This window comes from Canis lupus, chromosome 15 (assembly GCF_003254725.2).
Source record: "Canis lupus dingo isolate Sandy chromosome 15, ASM325472v2, whole genome shotgun sequence".
Classification (NCBI taxonomy): Eukaryota; Metazoa; Chordata; class Mammalia; order Carnivora; family Canidae; genus Canis; species Canis lupus.
This window is the reverse complement of record NC_064257.1, coordinates 36,751,114-36,767,948: the sequence shown is the minus strand read 5'-3', so window position 1 is coordinate 36,767,948 and position 16,835 is coordinate 36,751,114. Positions and strand designations below refer to the sequence as shown.

The window sequence follows — 16,835 nt, the reverse complement described above, 5'->3', positions numbered from 1 at the left end:
TCTGACTCTTGTTACCACTGCTGGCTGTGAATTTCAGCATTAATTATCTAGGGGCATCAAAAGTGTACTGATATTATAATATGAAACCATTATACCAAATATCTCCATTCTAGTTTATGCCTGGCAACAAACAGGAAGGTAAAATGCAAAGTAGCCATAAAAAAGAAAAGAGAACAAAAGAATAATAAGTAAACAACTTTGTATTAGTCATGGAAATGATGAGAGCCAGTCCACAAATGTACTACTCTGGCCACAATTCTCTGAAGGTCTATCCAGAGTGGTAGTGCCACTAAGAGAGGGAAGTTCAGCAAATGCATTATTTCCAGACTATCACTGAAGGGTAGTATTTCAAGAGGACTTGGCCATACAGAATATTTTCAGAGTAGGCCATACCAAGGAGGAGTAGACCCTAAAGTGGGTGGTCCTGGAACAGACATCTTTTTTCCTTCACAAAGAAAATGGAACTCATTAGACAAAGGTCTTGCAATTTTGACCAAATCTACTTATCAGTCAACAGTGTACACGATCTCTCCTCCTTTCTGTTAGAACATAGTTTGTATAGGTTCCCTCCTCCAGTGGAAAGCCACTCCTACTTGTACCTTGGTCTCTATCTCCTCCCATGTTTTGGTTCTCCTGGCTATTACCTCTCCTCAATTTATTGCTCTGTGTTATCTTCTTTCTCCCCTTCCCGCTCCCTCTGTCCTTTCCCTCTCCCACCACCCCAGACTTGCTCTCTCTTCCTGGACAGCATTTAACATGCTTAAGTCTCTTTCACATTAAAAAAAAAAAAAATCCATCAACCTTCTGTCCATCCTCCAGTTGACAATGTTTCTTCCTTGTTCCTTTTCTGTTCTAAACAAATTCTATGCCATCTTCCTTAACGCCCTTACTCCTTGTATCCCTTAAATCTGGACCTTTTCTTTGTACTCCACTGAAACTACTTTTCAAGATCATCACTGTCTCCCATGTTGCTAAATCCAATGGTCACTTTTCAGTTATAATTTTCTGACCTCTCAGCAGCATGTGACACTATTGTCCAGTTCCCCTTGAAATTCTCTTTCTTTCTTGACAGCACATACTCTTAAGTATTTTTCCTACCACTCTGGCTACTTCTGGTCTACTGATTCCATAATGTCAATGTTTCTCTGACTTATTCTTCTCACTTAAAGGAGCTTAGATACTCCTATGACTTCAAGTACCATCCTTAGGCTAATGAGTTTGCAATGGGTATCTCTAGATCAGAACTGATTCCTAAGCTCTAGTCCTATACATCCAAAGGCCAATTGGACATTTCTACTTGGTGTCTTGTAAGAATCTTAAACTCAGCATGTCAAGAAAGGAACTTAATGTCTTTCCTCCAAACTTGCTCTGGTCTTGGTAAAGAGCATAACCAAGTAAACCACTTACTCAAATCAGAAATCTGGGAATGATTTTTGGCACCTTTTTCTCCTTTGTCTTTTACCACTCACATTAAATCAACAATAAGACCATCATTCATTCATTTCACAAATATGTATTGAATCTATCATCTGTATTAGGTGCCATGGTGAGCAAAACAGCTGAGTTTCCTGGCCTCATGAAACTTACAGCTTAGTGTGGAGAACAGTAGTCACTAAACAAGTAAATAGACACATAAGAAAGCAAGAAATACAAGGAAAAATAAAACCAGTTTCTTGGGACAACAAAGAAATTAAGAAGCTCAGAGATATCCCGGGAGGTAGAACTGGAAGGTTTTCCTGATTCACTTGATATAGACATCAAGAGAAAGAGAAATAAAGGAATGTTTCCAGCTTCTTCATTGAATATCTAAGTGCCAGATGGTAGTGCTATTATCTGAGGTGGGGAAAAGATAGAGAATCAACAAGTAACTTTTAGATGTGTTGAATTTGAAATGTCTGCTAGCTTCCAAATGGGTTTGGCAAGTAGTAGTTGGGGTAATAAGCTTATAAGTTCAAGGAAAAGTCTAGGCCTAAGACATAAACTTGTGAGTCAACAGCATAGGGACAATAAAATCACTTGGAAAACAGTGCAGACACTAAACTATAGAGAGAGAAGGAAAGCAATCCCAGGATTAACCCCAAGAGTTCGATTGTGGGTGGTTAAAAGGTAGAAAAATAGTTAAAAAGAGATTGAAAAGGTAAGTCACAAAGAAGAAAAACAGGTAAAATTAAACTAAAAAGGAGAAAAGTCGATAAAAGAAAAAAATGGGATCTAAAAGGCAAGAGGCCAACTATCTAGAATACTGTCAACTAAGAATGGTAAAGTAAGAAACTACGGCAATGACAAAGGCATTGTGAAAGAATGAGGAGGACATACACCAGAAATCCTATGGCTCCGTTGTCTAAATATTTCCTAAACATGTCTCAATTATCCCATCTCAACTTAAGTTTAAGCTGCTACCATCATTTATGCACAACACTCTTATATCTCCTTCAATTTATTCCACATTCCACATCCAGAATACTCTTGCGAATAACCAGTTCTGACCACATCATCACACAGCTCCACTTAGGATACAGACCAAATTCTTCAGGATACTTTCAACGCCCCCCACCATGTGAGCCTTGCCTTCCTTATCTCATTTCATTCCACTCTCTCTTTAAAGTTCAGAGCATCAGCTATATTGGACATCGCAAATTCCAGGCAGGCCTTAATGTGATGGCATCCAAGGATCGATTCTGAGTCACAGCAAAAGTAAACTGAGAAAAGTACATGGACTTAAGCTTGAGGGAAATGTCTTAGGTGTGAACGAGATAAGCGTTGTATAACTGAACTGACTCATCTTTCCCATTCTTGCTTTTTGTCTTTAAGCTGGCTCTTGTTCCCGCTTAAGTATTATACTTACACCTCTGTTGATATCTTGCATGATCAGGAACAAACCCTGATGCTATTTGTTTTTTGCAGATCTTACAATGCTGAGCCTTCTCCAGAAGAGCTATGTGACCTTGTGTCCCCAACTACACAACTTTAAAGTCATTAAAGTTGGGGAATATCAAGAAGCCAAGAGTATGGACACCTGTGTCTAAATCCTGGTTTTTCTGGAATCCATGGGCCACTTTTTAAATTCCTCTAGGCCTCTGTTTTTCTGTCAGTAAAATTTATAGAGTAACAGGTACCTACTTCAAAAGGTTGTTTTAAGGATTCCATGCCTGACACATAGCACACAACAAATTCCATTACTATCATTTTGACTATTATTGTTTTCTAGACCCTAGAATGCTTCTTTACACAGTCCTGGGCAGAGTCAGTGGTAACAAATACTGGTTGGTTATCTGATAAATGCTATGGCACCAACCACTTTCCCATGACTGTTATGGTATATTATTCAAGGACAAGAGTGGTGCACCCATCCTTAAGATTAATTCCTTCTTCCGTTTTCATGTTTAGTTATGTAAATCACGCTTGCACATTTCACCCTTCAGACAGAAATGGAGTGGTTCTAATTTGATCTAACCTAAGGTGGGAGCAGGGGGATACAGAAAACTGTAGAAGTTAAAACTTTCTAGTATAAATGAAACAGCAGGCTGCCTTATGTTTTCAGCATTAGCATTTAAGTTCACTGCAGCTGAACTCAATTCGTATCAGTGGAGATTTATATCAAACAGTGGGAAGGCAAGTCATATCCTACTGCTGTCTTGCAGAATTATCATCAGGAATGTAGCCAATTTTAGCACAAATAAATGGTAGTTAGGGAAGTAGCTCATATGATCGAGTCCTAGAATGGTCATTCTTTGATTTAGAAATATGTTCTAAACCTGTCACTTCGCATGAGCTTGATTTTCAAAGGAAAAAGGAAAAAAATCACTACACTTTCTCCTGTGGGAATAGCACATTTACAATACACAATAACAAAATAGAGTAAGTTAAAGAAAATTCTTCTCACTATTTTATCATTTTATGTGTATAGAAAATAACTTTAAGTGGTGTATGCACGCCTAAGGATTAAATTATATACAACACAGCTCACTATCATTACTGTTACACATCACTAAACCAAGACACTCCTAAAACTGTCATCTTGTTGGCAGTCAACAGACAGCCGAAATGCTGATTTGAATTTTCTCTCTTATCTTCTTTATGAAGTAGGAGAAGCACTTTATAAAAGTCACATACTAATGGAGAAAAATAAAACTGATTTGGGGAATGAAATGAAGGTATGTTAAGAGCAAGAAGGGATCTTAAGAGATCATTATTTCAACCCCCTCAGTTTAATAATGAGGGAAAAAATGCAAAGAATAAAAATAGCCAGCTCAAGGTCACATGATTGCAGACTACATCTATAACTCTCCCCACCATTAAGGAATTCCCATACCTGGCTAAACATTAGTCACCTGAGAGTAAACAGAGGTTCCTAGACACACAAACTTGCAGAAACAGACTCTTTGGGGAGTGGAATCCAAAATCTTATGGATTTCAGAAGCTCCACAAATTATTCACATGCCAAACTTCCAGAGGTTAATGTTCATGAAGCACAGAGCTATACTGCCTATGGCTATTGGCTAGATATTCAACTTGGGGATGAGGGCAAATATACCTGTTCATTTTTTATATTTAAATAGCTGGATTACTACTTTAAATAGCTAGTAATTACAAAACAACAAATGTCATTTTAAATCAATTCTTCTCTATTTACTCTACATCCACCATAAAAGCAGTCAGGCTTACGATAGTTCTTCTCTAGCTTATAAAATCATTGTATGCATTATTGTATTCCTAAAAAAAATCACAGGACACTTTTCAAAATATTCATTTTGTTTTTCCTCAGATGGAAAATTGATGTCTTAATTACCTCATAAGGCTACTAATATACCAACAGTGTGATACAAATGAACAACAAATGCACAACCCACCCCAAAATAATCTTACACAAGGTATTGATTTGCTTGCCATTCCCCCTATTGTTTACTAATATATCCTGAGTGCTTGCCATGGGACAGCCTTGCATCCACAAAAGGAGAACTTCAAAAAGAAATAAACTCTTTCCAAACCACAAACGCAGATGGATTTAAACCTGTTTCTCAGGCTTTTATCTTTCTCCTATGTTCCAGACTCATGTATCCTTATGTCTACCAGACAGCTCCATTTACTTGGCCATGAGTAATCCAGACTTGACATGTTCCAAACCAGTCAACACACTCTTCCAAACCTGCATCTCCTATATGTTTCATACATTGGTTAATCCGTCAAGTCACCCGAGGCAAAAATCTGGAAATCATCTGTATCTGCTAGAATTTCAAATTCGGTTTCAAGTGAAAGAAATTCAACTGAAGCTGGTTTGACTAGAAGACATAATTTATTGAATTATTTAACTATAAAGTCTAAAAAGGAGATTCTATCTCTAAGTCTCAGTGGACCCAGCTAAGTGACACCATAAAATTGCTCTCCTGGTTGGCTCCATCCTGGGTTGTGTATGCTGATCTTACATCTATCTGGTTTTAATTTAAAAAAAAAAAAAAGAGGCTCTGCTTCCTAATAATTTTAGCAAGAGTCCTGGTATTACTGGACCAACTTAGTTTACTGATGCACTCTTGAGTAGTTACTTAGTGGCCAGGAATATGGAACTGTTGGGTCATCTTCACACATCATGGATAAAGGGGATTGGGAAATGGACTATGTGTGAGGGGAAAAAGGAATTGCCCAGAGGAAAACTGAGATGCTATTTCAAGGGAAAAAAAAAAAAAAGAAAGGAAAGGAAAGGAAAGGAAAGGAAAGGAAAGGAAAGGAAAGGAAAGGGAAGGGAAGGGAAGGGAAGGGAAGGGAAGGGAAGGGAAGGGAAGGGAAGGGAAGGGAAGGGAAGGAAAGGAAAGGAAAGGAAAGGAAAGGAAAGGAAAGGAAAGGAAAGGAAAGGAAAGGAAAGGAAAGGGACAGGACACTGTGTAGACAAAGACATCAGATACTTTTTCCATATCATCCTGGACTCCTTTTCCCTTTACCCTTTGATCCAAAGAATTGCTTAGTTCCAGTGATTTTCTATCCTTAACTGTCTTACCTGTCTCCCTTCAGATACTGCTATCACTGACTTACCTCAAGCTCTCATTGTGTCTTACCTGCAACTGTAATGGCCCTACCTACAGACCTTCATCCCTACTGCAATTCCAACCTGATCATAGTACTGCCTAGTTTACAAATATATCAGTCCTACATATGATGTAAAGACCAAGCTCCCTAGCAGGACACCTAAGGCTCTCTAGAATTTGCCCTGCTTTGCCTCTCGATATTCCCCAACACACACCCTAAGGTGGCTGATATCAATACTAACACTAGTAAAGAAAAATAATATTTCTTGAGTTCTAACAAGGCATCAGGTTCTATACAAAAAGCCCTCTATGCCGTCACAACAACTTTACTGCAATCCTCATTCTACAGATGAGAAAATTCAGCCTTAAAGAAATCAAGTAAGGTGCCCAAATTCACACAGCTGAGAAGTGCTAATGCCAGTACTGGAACTCAAATGCATGTGTTTGGAAACAAACTCTGATCTCTTAACTATTATACTATGTTGCCACACTGAACTACATTTAGTTCACCAGATTTGCCATGGTTTTTTTCTTCCACTGGGTATATTTTTCTGTTACATGTCTGACTGATCAACCCCCAGGCAACTTCAAGATCTAGCTCAAGTGTCTGTTTTTCAATGAGGCCTTCCTTGACAGGGCTTATCACCCTCCCCTTTGTGAGGGATACATAACAACTTGGGAGCAGTGGAAATATAAAGATTTAAAATAATGATATAATTAAATAAATGATGGTCTATGATAGAATATTAAGCAATGTTAAAAGTCATCAAAAAAATTCTTTTAAACCACTAATGACTTGAAACTCTGCTCCCAATACAAGGTGATTGGGGAAGGCATGGCAGGGTACAAAGTGCTAAACAATGCATGTTTCTACTTTCATAAAATAATATGTTTCAAAAAATGGCATACTCAAATATAGAATAATGATTAAGAGAAAGGGATGTTAGTGTCAGAAATGGATCTGAGCACCATCTTTGCCACTTACTGGCTCTGAAACCATGGGAAAGATATATAACCCATGTGAATCTCTGATTCACATATTCAGGTATGTGAAGTATGTGTGTAAATACATGTGTGCATCTGTATCTATCTACACCTATATTTCTGTCTATAACATATCTGTATCTATATCTCCACTTATAGGGAGAATGAGAATAAGAGACTAAAAGGAAATACACACCAAAAGGTAACAATGATGGTAATTTGGTGTTGACTTCATATTTTTATTTATTTTTATACTTTTTCCAAATATTCCACGATGTATAGGTGTTTCCCTTATCTATATTCTGATCCATTCCCTGCACTAATATGCTGTGTCTAATTTAAAATTTGGGCCCCAAGAGCAGAAACCACATCTAATCATCTAATTACGCATCCTGCATCACACCCTACATGGCATCAGTGTGAAATGACCCAGGGGTTAGCATTATCACAGCTATGGCAGATCTATTTGGCACACCTGGGAGGTCTTCTTTGGAAAATAGTCAATTTTTGGCAATTTAAGGGTTGATTATCCAGTTTTAAATTATCTATATCCTTATACTCTACGACATTTCCCTCCTGCTGACCAAATTTGAAGGTTTCATGGCTCCTTAATATCTCCACCATGACAAGAAGAAACAAAAGTGATGATATTGTAATCAATCAAACTGCTTACTCTGTGGAACCGCTGATCATTATGTTCACTTCAGAAGCTCCAACATGAGAAATTTCTTTTTTAAATGTAATGATAGGGTGAAAAAACTTTTCTTTCTCCTGAGAAAATATTGTTTTCTTTTTTATTGGTAAAACTATGAAGTTTGTGTTCTACCTTTGGCCTTGGGTATTAGAAGGCTTTACCATTATTTGTTGCTCTGTCTTCCTCCTTTGCTTAAATCTGGTTTACCAGACCTTATTTTTATGACCTTTTTTTTTTTTTTTCTTTTTTGGTAGCTTGTCTCAACTTATTTTTTGAAGGAGCTGCAGTAGAAATAAATTCACTAAGAATCAATTTTGAAAATTTGTGCTAATAAATAGTAATATTTTATCTTTTGTTTTGCCTTAAGTAGTTTCATATTTATGACCTTACCTATTTCTCCTTACCCTATAAATAGGGTGGCCATCATTCCCATTTTACAGATATAAAAAAATGACAAAAAACCTCTAGTAGAATAAGAAAGAAAAGCTATAGGTTCTGGAGCCAGACTGTCTGAGTCTGAATTATAGTTCTGTTGCATTTCTCCCTAGAGTTGTACCTTTGGATAAGTTGCCCAACTTCACTGTCCTTTGGTATTGTAAAACAACACCTACCTACCTAGTTGATAACAACTACCACAGAGGAGTGTTAAGAGGTCTAGTCAAGCAAGTTATACAGTTACGGCACACAGACCAGTGCCCAGTACACAGTAGAACACATAAATGCTTGATGTTGTTATACCTATATCCTTGTCATTTAACACCCTGCATTGACTATTCCTTTCATTCCCACTTATTTGTAGTCTATTGGTGCCTTTGTTAGCTGCAGTTGCCACAACAAAATACTGTGTGGATTAAGCAACTGGAATTTATTCCTCACAGTTCTGGAGGCTGGGAAGTCCAAGATTATGGATTATTGGTTCCCCAATGAGGGCTCTGTTCCTGGTTTGTAGACAGTCAACTTCTTGCTGGGTCCTCACATGGTAGGAAGACAGAGGGAGCCCTGGTATCTTTTCCCCTTCTTATAAGGTCATTAACCCTGTCATGGAGATCTATCCTTATAACCTCAGTTATGTGTTCTGGGGATATGGTAGAAAGTTCTAAAGGTATTTTTTTTTTCTGTTTTAATGTAATAGGTTATTACATGCCAAAGGCCCCACCTCTAAATACCATCACATTGAATGTTAGTGCTTCAACATATGAATTTGGGGGGAATGCCATCCCTCAAGTTAGGGGATTCAGTCCATAGCAGTCAGCATTCAAAGCATACTAGACATAAATATGCTTTTGCCATAGATAAGAAGATACGGTTTCCTGAGAACAGTGAAAACATGATCATGCACTCATATTAAACTTGATTTCAGATGGACAAAACAAACAAACAAGAAAACACTTTTAGAACTTTCTACCATACAACAAAAAACATAGCTTTCATCATATAGTGCAATGGTTTACAGGTGCTTTAGTACCAGACAGGTACTCACTCTTGGGCATGACTCACTCTTGCCATTTGCTAACTGTGAAGCCTTGGGGCAAGCTCTATAATGTCCAGAGCCATATTGTCCTCTGTTATAAAATGAAGACAATAATGGCTCCTACTTGGTATGTTTTGTTTTGTTTTTTTAAGTTTTTTTTGGTTTTTTGGTTTTTTGGTGTTTTTTTTTGTTTTTGTTTTTGTTTTTGTTTTTTTATTCTTGAGAGACAGAGAGAGAGAGAAAGAGAGGCAGAGATACAGGCAGAGGGAGAAGCAGGCTCCATGCAGGGAGCCTGATGTGGACACGATCCCGGAACTCCAGGATCACACCCTGAGTTGAAGGCAGGCACCAAACTGCTGAGCCACCCAAGCTGCCCAGTATGGTTTTTATGTAAACCACACAGCGCAGTGCCAAGACAATTGCAGGCAGCCAATAAATATTACAGGGATCACGTTGTGTTGTTATCATTATATAGTAGACCAAGTATATCAAATGCCATAAAATTCTATTTCTTTTATAATATTCTGCAATTCAGATTTTTAAGAAATAATTCATAATTTTCTCTGAGTTAAAATTACAGAGGATTTACATTAGTTGAGGAAAAACAAATTTGTGCCCTCTAATATACACAGTTTTATTGTTATTCCCACCCCTCCCCCTCCCCCCAGGATTTCTGGCTGACTGCTGGGTTCATTACATCAATACTCTAAAAAAATAATTTAATATAGAATGAATCCCTTTTGTTATATAGAATTATATGATGGATTTTATGATAAGTATAGACCTTAAAGTCATTTAGACCCTCACCCTGATTCTGATAAATATTGGTAAAATGTTAAGGCCTAGATTTTATAGTTGGATGTGTTTGTTTCATTTTGTTTTGGGGTTTTGGTCAAGGGAAGGGTTATGTGTTTGAGTATTGGGAAGAATGTAGTCTAACTGTCTTCAATAATGAAAATAAACTTAATTAAATTTGTGCTTAATTAAATTCATACAACAGACTTTATTAAAGCATAGTATCCATCGCATTCCTATAGCTATTAGCTTAAAAATAAAATCACATCAAGAACATAGGTAGGCCCTCGTTTAAGAAAAATCTAACATGCAAAGCCTTCAACCTATAAATGGAGAGAGGGCATTTGCTTTTCAAAACAGACTATGTTTCATGAAAATGTAGCTCTCTTTCAAAATCAAGCTTTGTATGGTATTTTAAATGATTCAATGGCAAGAAATTTGATTTTCACAGACCACAAATATTGAATAAAATGAAATATGCTTGTGTCTGGAGTAAATAAAAAGCTCACTTTTTTCATTTTGATGCCATTATTTTCATGTATCTTCTAGCACATTCCTATAGTTTAAAAATAATAATCAGTTTGGATGAATCTGGCCCTAATGATTTTAAAACGGGTCTGGTGATCATGTGTACCTCACCACCACTGATGTGAAAAATGCAGTGCCCTGACAGCTTGCATTAAGCATCATGCAGAAAAAGTATAATTAGCATTTCTGTGCTAATTAAAAGTGATGCTGGGTTAGTTCCAATATCATGCTTTTAAATGGCTGATGTCTCAAGAGAACAAAGTTGGGGGAGAGATGCATTTAAAATGGAAAAACCCTGTGCAAACTTTCGTAAGTGATTCGGATTTGTGGCTGTTGTTATTTACATCTTATTATATGGCAGACTTCAAGATGACTTCTGTTAATCAGTTTACTATTTTCACTTTCTCCACTTTGCCAGCAGTAGGGAATTCAAGATGTTTTTCTGCTTCTTTAAATCCTTTGACCGTCTGCTTTCACCAAAATTAATTAAGGATTTTCTAAATAGAGAACATACCATACAAGAAAGAAGCAATTCAGGATTTTCAGTTTTTCTTTTGCACAGTGCAAAGCACATAGTGTACTCGGCCACTTCAGCTTTTCCTACAAGTGAAAATTTTAAAGACAAATACCACCTCCCCCACCAAATGGTTTTTCAAATAAACAGATGATTGCCATTGATTAAATACTTTTTTTTTTTTTCAAACTTAGTCCAATTATTTAAAATCACAAAGGTTCTACATGGTGTTAAACCTGATTTTCTTTTCAGGCGAAATGTTGGAGGATCACCAAGATGTGGGGAGAGAGGGAAGCTATTGTTCCAGCACATTCCATTCCTGTTAAATCAACTTGATATACGCGATAGATTAAGTCTGCACTGCAGGTCAGTGAATTTCTATTAACTACTTATTATGGAAGAAAGGAAAGCAGCCCAGTCAAGAACTCTTACACATTAGCCAAAGCAAGCTGTCACTCTGTTTAACTTTTACAATAAATGTCCCTCTGTCTCACACATGTGAAAGAAAAAACATCATTTGGCATTTAAGCTCTCATTGCCAATGTGCATTAAGGCAAAGAATCAGCCTAGATTGAATACTTCTCCTGATTAAAAAGGCTAGGAAACTCTGGATTTTTGCTAGGATTTTGCTGATTTATAAAGTAACTATTTTAAAATAGGCCTCTAGGGATTCTGAAAATAAGAAGACCTTGCTAAGGTCTGTTACAGCTATACCCCCAACTCCAGTCTATCTGCTTCTCTTAGGTCCAACAATTGGTGGATGGAAATGAGGCCTTCCCTCAGGGTGAGTCCCCAAAGATGGAAATGGTTTACGTTTTTCCCAAAGGGACTAAATAAGCAAAAGACTACAGGAAACCAATGTGAGATCCTAGCATGAGAAGCATAACTCCAAAGATCCTGGAAAGAGTATAGTTCACAGAACTGGGTGGGTTCTAAGCCCCATGAGCATGCCTGGGATCCTTAGACAAGAAGTGTTAGATAAATGGATAAGAAATAACTAAGCACATGGTCCTGGTCTTCCCTGTCCCCAGCCCTTCAGAATCTCAAAAAAAAAAAGGGGGGGGAGGGGGACAGGAGGCTTCTTTTCATGCTTCTGTGAGAGGCTAGAGGTACACTAACCACTCAGAATGTAGACACCACATTGCTTTCTATCACCCACTTCCTGAACTGGTACCACTTCAGAACTCCAACAACCAGCCCTGAGTCCCACTGAGGATGCTAGTAAGATATATGAATAAATAAAACATATTTTTCACAATTATATTAAAGCCATCAAGTAAGATCATGAAGAGTAAACAAAATACATGTCTAAGAAAATAGAATTGCTCGGGAAAATAAATGATGATGGTGTAACATACATATTTTTGTAAAAAAAAAAATGTAACAGCAATCACAAAGTAAAAAATAAAAAAGCCTTCTGGAAGAAAATCAAAACATAGACCATGATTTTTCCAAGTAAACAACTTAATAGATGAATTTGAAGACTGAATGTTTATCATTAAGATCCAAATTAGTGACTTGGAAATCAAGTATAAGAAGTATTTCAAAATAGAAAGCCAAAGTATAAAGAGACGAAAAAAATGTAAAGAGATAAAAATGAAGAGATGCAAAAATTATAGAAGGTTTTAGAAATATTGAGAGAAAAGACAAAAGCTCTGGAGGACAAAGTCAAGAACTTAGGTTCTTGGTGGTTTGTTTTTTGTTGGTTTGTTTTTGTTTTGTTTTGTTCTTTGCCCCCAGAAGAAGACAGAGATACAATGCCTAAACAAATAACAGAGAACATTTTCTCTGAACTAAAAAAAAACACTTGAGTCTGCAGAAGGAAAGGACATGATTCAAATATAGATTAACAAGAAAATACAGGTTTACAACTATTCTAATAAAATACATGGATTCTCAGAATTAAGAGAAAATTTAACAAACTTCTAGACAGAAGCGAAACAAAACAAGTTACCACCAAGGAGAAAGAATTAGGCACCGGACTACTTTTCTGCAATACTGAAGTAGAGAGGATAATGAAGTAATGCCCAAAGACCATAGGGAAGGAAGAACTATAAGGATCTGGACAGGGGAGAGGTCAAATAAAAGGTAGAAAGAAGTGTAAGTGGCATTGTTCAAAAATTCACTTCACTAGGATGGAGTAAAATGGAAGGGAACAGTGCCTCCTGGTAAGAAAATAAACAGTATCTTATTTTCAAAATAATATTAGAGAAATATATTTAAGATAATAAGTACAGAGAAAGGACCCAAAATAGTATAGTAGATCTTCCAAATAAATAACAAATGAACAAATCAATTAAAATTAGGATAAGGGGAAAAAGGTGGAACAACAACATAAAGCATAAAGGAAAAAGACAGGAATAAAATCAAGTCACTACACTAAAACCCAGTAGATTAAATTTTCCCATTGCAAGAGACTGTCAAACTGGACTAAAAGGGAACACATAGGGGATCCCTGGGTGGCGCAGCGGTTTGGCGCCTGCCTTTGGCCCAGGGCGCGATCCTGGAGGCCTGGGATCGAATCCCACGTTGGGCTCCCGGTGCATGGAGCCTGCTTCCCCCTCTGCCTGTGTCTCTGCCTCTCTCTCTCTCACTGTGTGCCTATCATAAATAAAATAAAATAAATAAAGTAAAATAAAATAAAATAAAATAAAAAATGGAACACATGGATTTATACAATCTAAAAGAAACAATTGTACAACAAAGTGACTCAGAAAGGCTGAAAACAAACGTATGGACAAAGACAAATGCAAAGAGGCTGTTAGTATTAGACAAACGGAATTTAATGTTAAAAGCCCTAAACAGGAATTAGAGGGTCATCAGGTTTTCATACAAGGTATAAAGAAGATAAAATAACTATAATTTTATATATAGTAGGTTGCTAAGCATAAAATGCAAAAATTATTAGAAATGTGAGACCTTGATAAAAATATAATTTTGGCTTTAAATATCAGTATGTCTTTTGAGCATTATACAATTATAGTTTACAAAAAATAAAATGAAAAAAATGAATAGTGCAATTTATAAGCTTTACTTAATAAATCCATGTTTGGGGGCTGAATTGTGTACCCCCTCTCCCCCCACCAAAAAAAAAATCAGATGGAAGTCTTAATTCCAAAACTCAGAATGTAACTGTATAGAGAGATAGGACTTTGAAGTGGTAATTAAAATTAAATGAAGTCATATGGGTGGGTCCTAATCCAGCCTGTCTGGTGTCCTTATTAGAAAATTTGGACACAGAAAGTGCAATGAGTGATACATGCTCACAGAGGAAAGAACGCAAGAAGACACAGTGAGAAGGTGGCCCTCTATAGGCCACAAAAAAGGAGGCCTCACAAGAAACCAAACTGGGTGGCACCATGATTGATCTTGGACTTCTAGCCCCCAGAACTGTTGCTTACGCCCACATCATGTGTGGTACTTTGTTATGGCAGCCTTGCAAACTAATACAACCCAGGCTGAATCTCTTAATTCCCAAATAGAAAGTATCTCCTCAAATAGAGAGAAAGAGAGAGAGAGAGAGAGAGAGTGTGTGTGTGTGTGTGTGTTTGAAGAAAGAATGATCCATGGATCATCTATAAAAATATATATAAACCACAAAGAATACCTCTAATATATTTTTAAAAGAAACATGCTACATTCTCCAGCTACAAAATGATGTATTAGAAATAAAAAGTTTCCTCCAATAAAGTTATAACTACTAGGAAATTAAGGCACATACTTTTAGAAAATTCTTGGACCAAAGAGGAATCAAAAGAAAAATGACAAACTACTTTGAAAGCAAATTAAAAGAAGAATATTTCATACCAGAATCTATTGGAACGTACTTTTGAACCTAAGGGAAACAGATCCATTAGCACAGAGTTTTGAAAGGTTAAAAAAAATTTTAAGCTATTATTAGAAAGAAGCATTGAAATCAGATGGATTCTTAGCTGAGTTTTTCAAACCCAGTGTTTTTTTACTGGGGAACTATTGGCATTTTCAATGGAATAATAATTTGTTGCATAGGACTCTTTTGTGCATTGCTTGGCATTAACCCATTCCTAGCTCCTAAAGTACACAATAACATTAGCATCCCACCATCACTGAGATAACCAAAACACCTATACAACTGAAAATGTTCTGATGAACACATAATTCCAGTGTTATTTAAACTCTTCTAGGGCATGGAAAATGAAGAAAATCTCATTAGAGAATCTAGTTTAATGCAATACTAAATTGTGGTAAGAAAATAGTAGGGAAAAAAATCCTACTAATACAATGTCACTTAAATATTGGTCCATGCTATTAATTAGGAAGACTTAATGCCAAAAAAAGTCTAAATAAACATCTATCAATATATCTATGTAATTTTAATGTAACTTCAATTAGATTTCCAATATGACATTCTTAAAAATTTTGGCTATAATGATCACACATTTTATATGAAAGGATAAATATCTAGGAAGAGTAAAGAATAAAAAAGAATAAAGTAAGACTTGGTTTACCAAATATTAGAACATAGTACAAAGAGAATATGGTATTAACCTAGAAATAGAAAACTGAAAAAAAAAAGAAATAGAAAACTGATCACTGGAACATAACAGAAAATCACGAATCAGATGCTAGCATATGGGGATGTAATATACAGCAAGGATAGCATTTCATTTCACTGGGTGAAAAATGAATTACTTAATAAATTATCCTGGTTATCCATCTGGAAAAAAATCATTTGAACTACCATCCTACACTATATACCAAAGCAAACTTGAGATGCATTAAACATATAAACATAAAAATATTAAACAAAACTATTTTTTAAATCTAAGAGACTATGTGTATTATTGAGGGGCAGGTGAGTCCTTCCTCATCCAAACTGAAAACTCATATTGTAAAATGTAAAACATATTTGGCAAAGTAAAAACTAGACATTTTCCATTGCAAAAGTTACCCTAAACCCAACAGACAATGCATTTGGGAAAAAATACTACAAAACAGAAGAAAAACACAGTTAATACACGATTTGTACACAAAAAGCTTCTACAAATCAACAGGAAGGCAAACAATTTTTCCCTATAGGAAAGGAATAGGAGGAGAAAACTCACAGAAGCTGATATAAATGGCCAGAAAGTATTTAAAAATGTTCAATTTCCCTAGTGATGCAGGAAGTGTAAATAAAAGTGAATGAAATATCCATGATGCCAGTAAGATTGACAAAGTAAAAAAGAAAAATAATTATTATTGTTGAACTTTTAAAACATATCCATTTTATATTTCTGAAAGAAGACAAAAACGGGTATAAGGATAAACATGTTTTAAAAAATGTAAACTATAAAAGCCTTTTTGATAAAGAATCTGCCCATATTAATTAAAAATATATGTATCTTTGACTGAAGACTTGCCCCCCCCCCCCCCGGGAATCCAGCCAAAGAAATAAAAGCTCAAATATACAAGAATATGATACAGGATATTTAATGTATCACTGTTGATAAAAGCTACCAATAACAACTGACAACAATGACAACAAAATGGAAGCAAAGTAAATGTCCATTAATCAGATTCATTGTGGAATATTCTATGGCCATAAAAAAGAATGAATTACAGCTCTGCCAACTGGGATAGAAGGGGTATTTTGAGTGACAAAACCTAAATGTAGAGAAAATGCTTTCTAAAATATCACAGTATTATAAAACAATGATCAAACTTCCTGAAAGAATACATTTATGTATGTGGGTGTATGTATAGGCTTACACATGATTGTATGATCATGTGGACAAATATGGATTACATATAATACACCCCTTTATAATATTATATAATTCAATTCAGTTATATGAGATGGATGGATGGATG

The 16,835-nt window shown here is 36.0% G+C and overlaps 1 long non-coding RNA gene across 3 annotated transcripts in view; it reads left to right on the top strand.

Moving 5' to 3' along the window:
* The window catches only part of LOC112654782 (uncharacterized), a 52,407-nt gene that overhangs the window by 28,593 nt on the left and 6,979 nt on the right, over positions 1–16,835 (top strand). For all 3 annotated transcript variants that reach the window (XR_003133363.3, XR_003133365.3, XR_007402457.1), the window contains exons 2-3: positions 7,161–7,203; positions 11,256–11,369. This is a non-coding gene — a long non-coding RNA (uncharacterized LOC112654782). The remainder of the gene's footprint in view (positions 1–7,160; positions 7,204–11,255; positions 11,370–16,835) is intronic.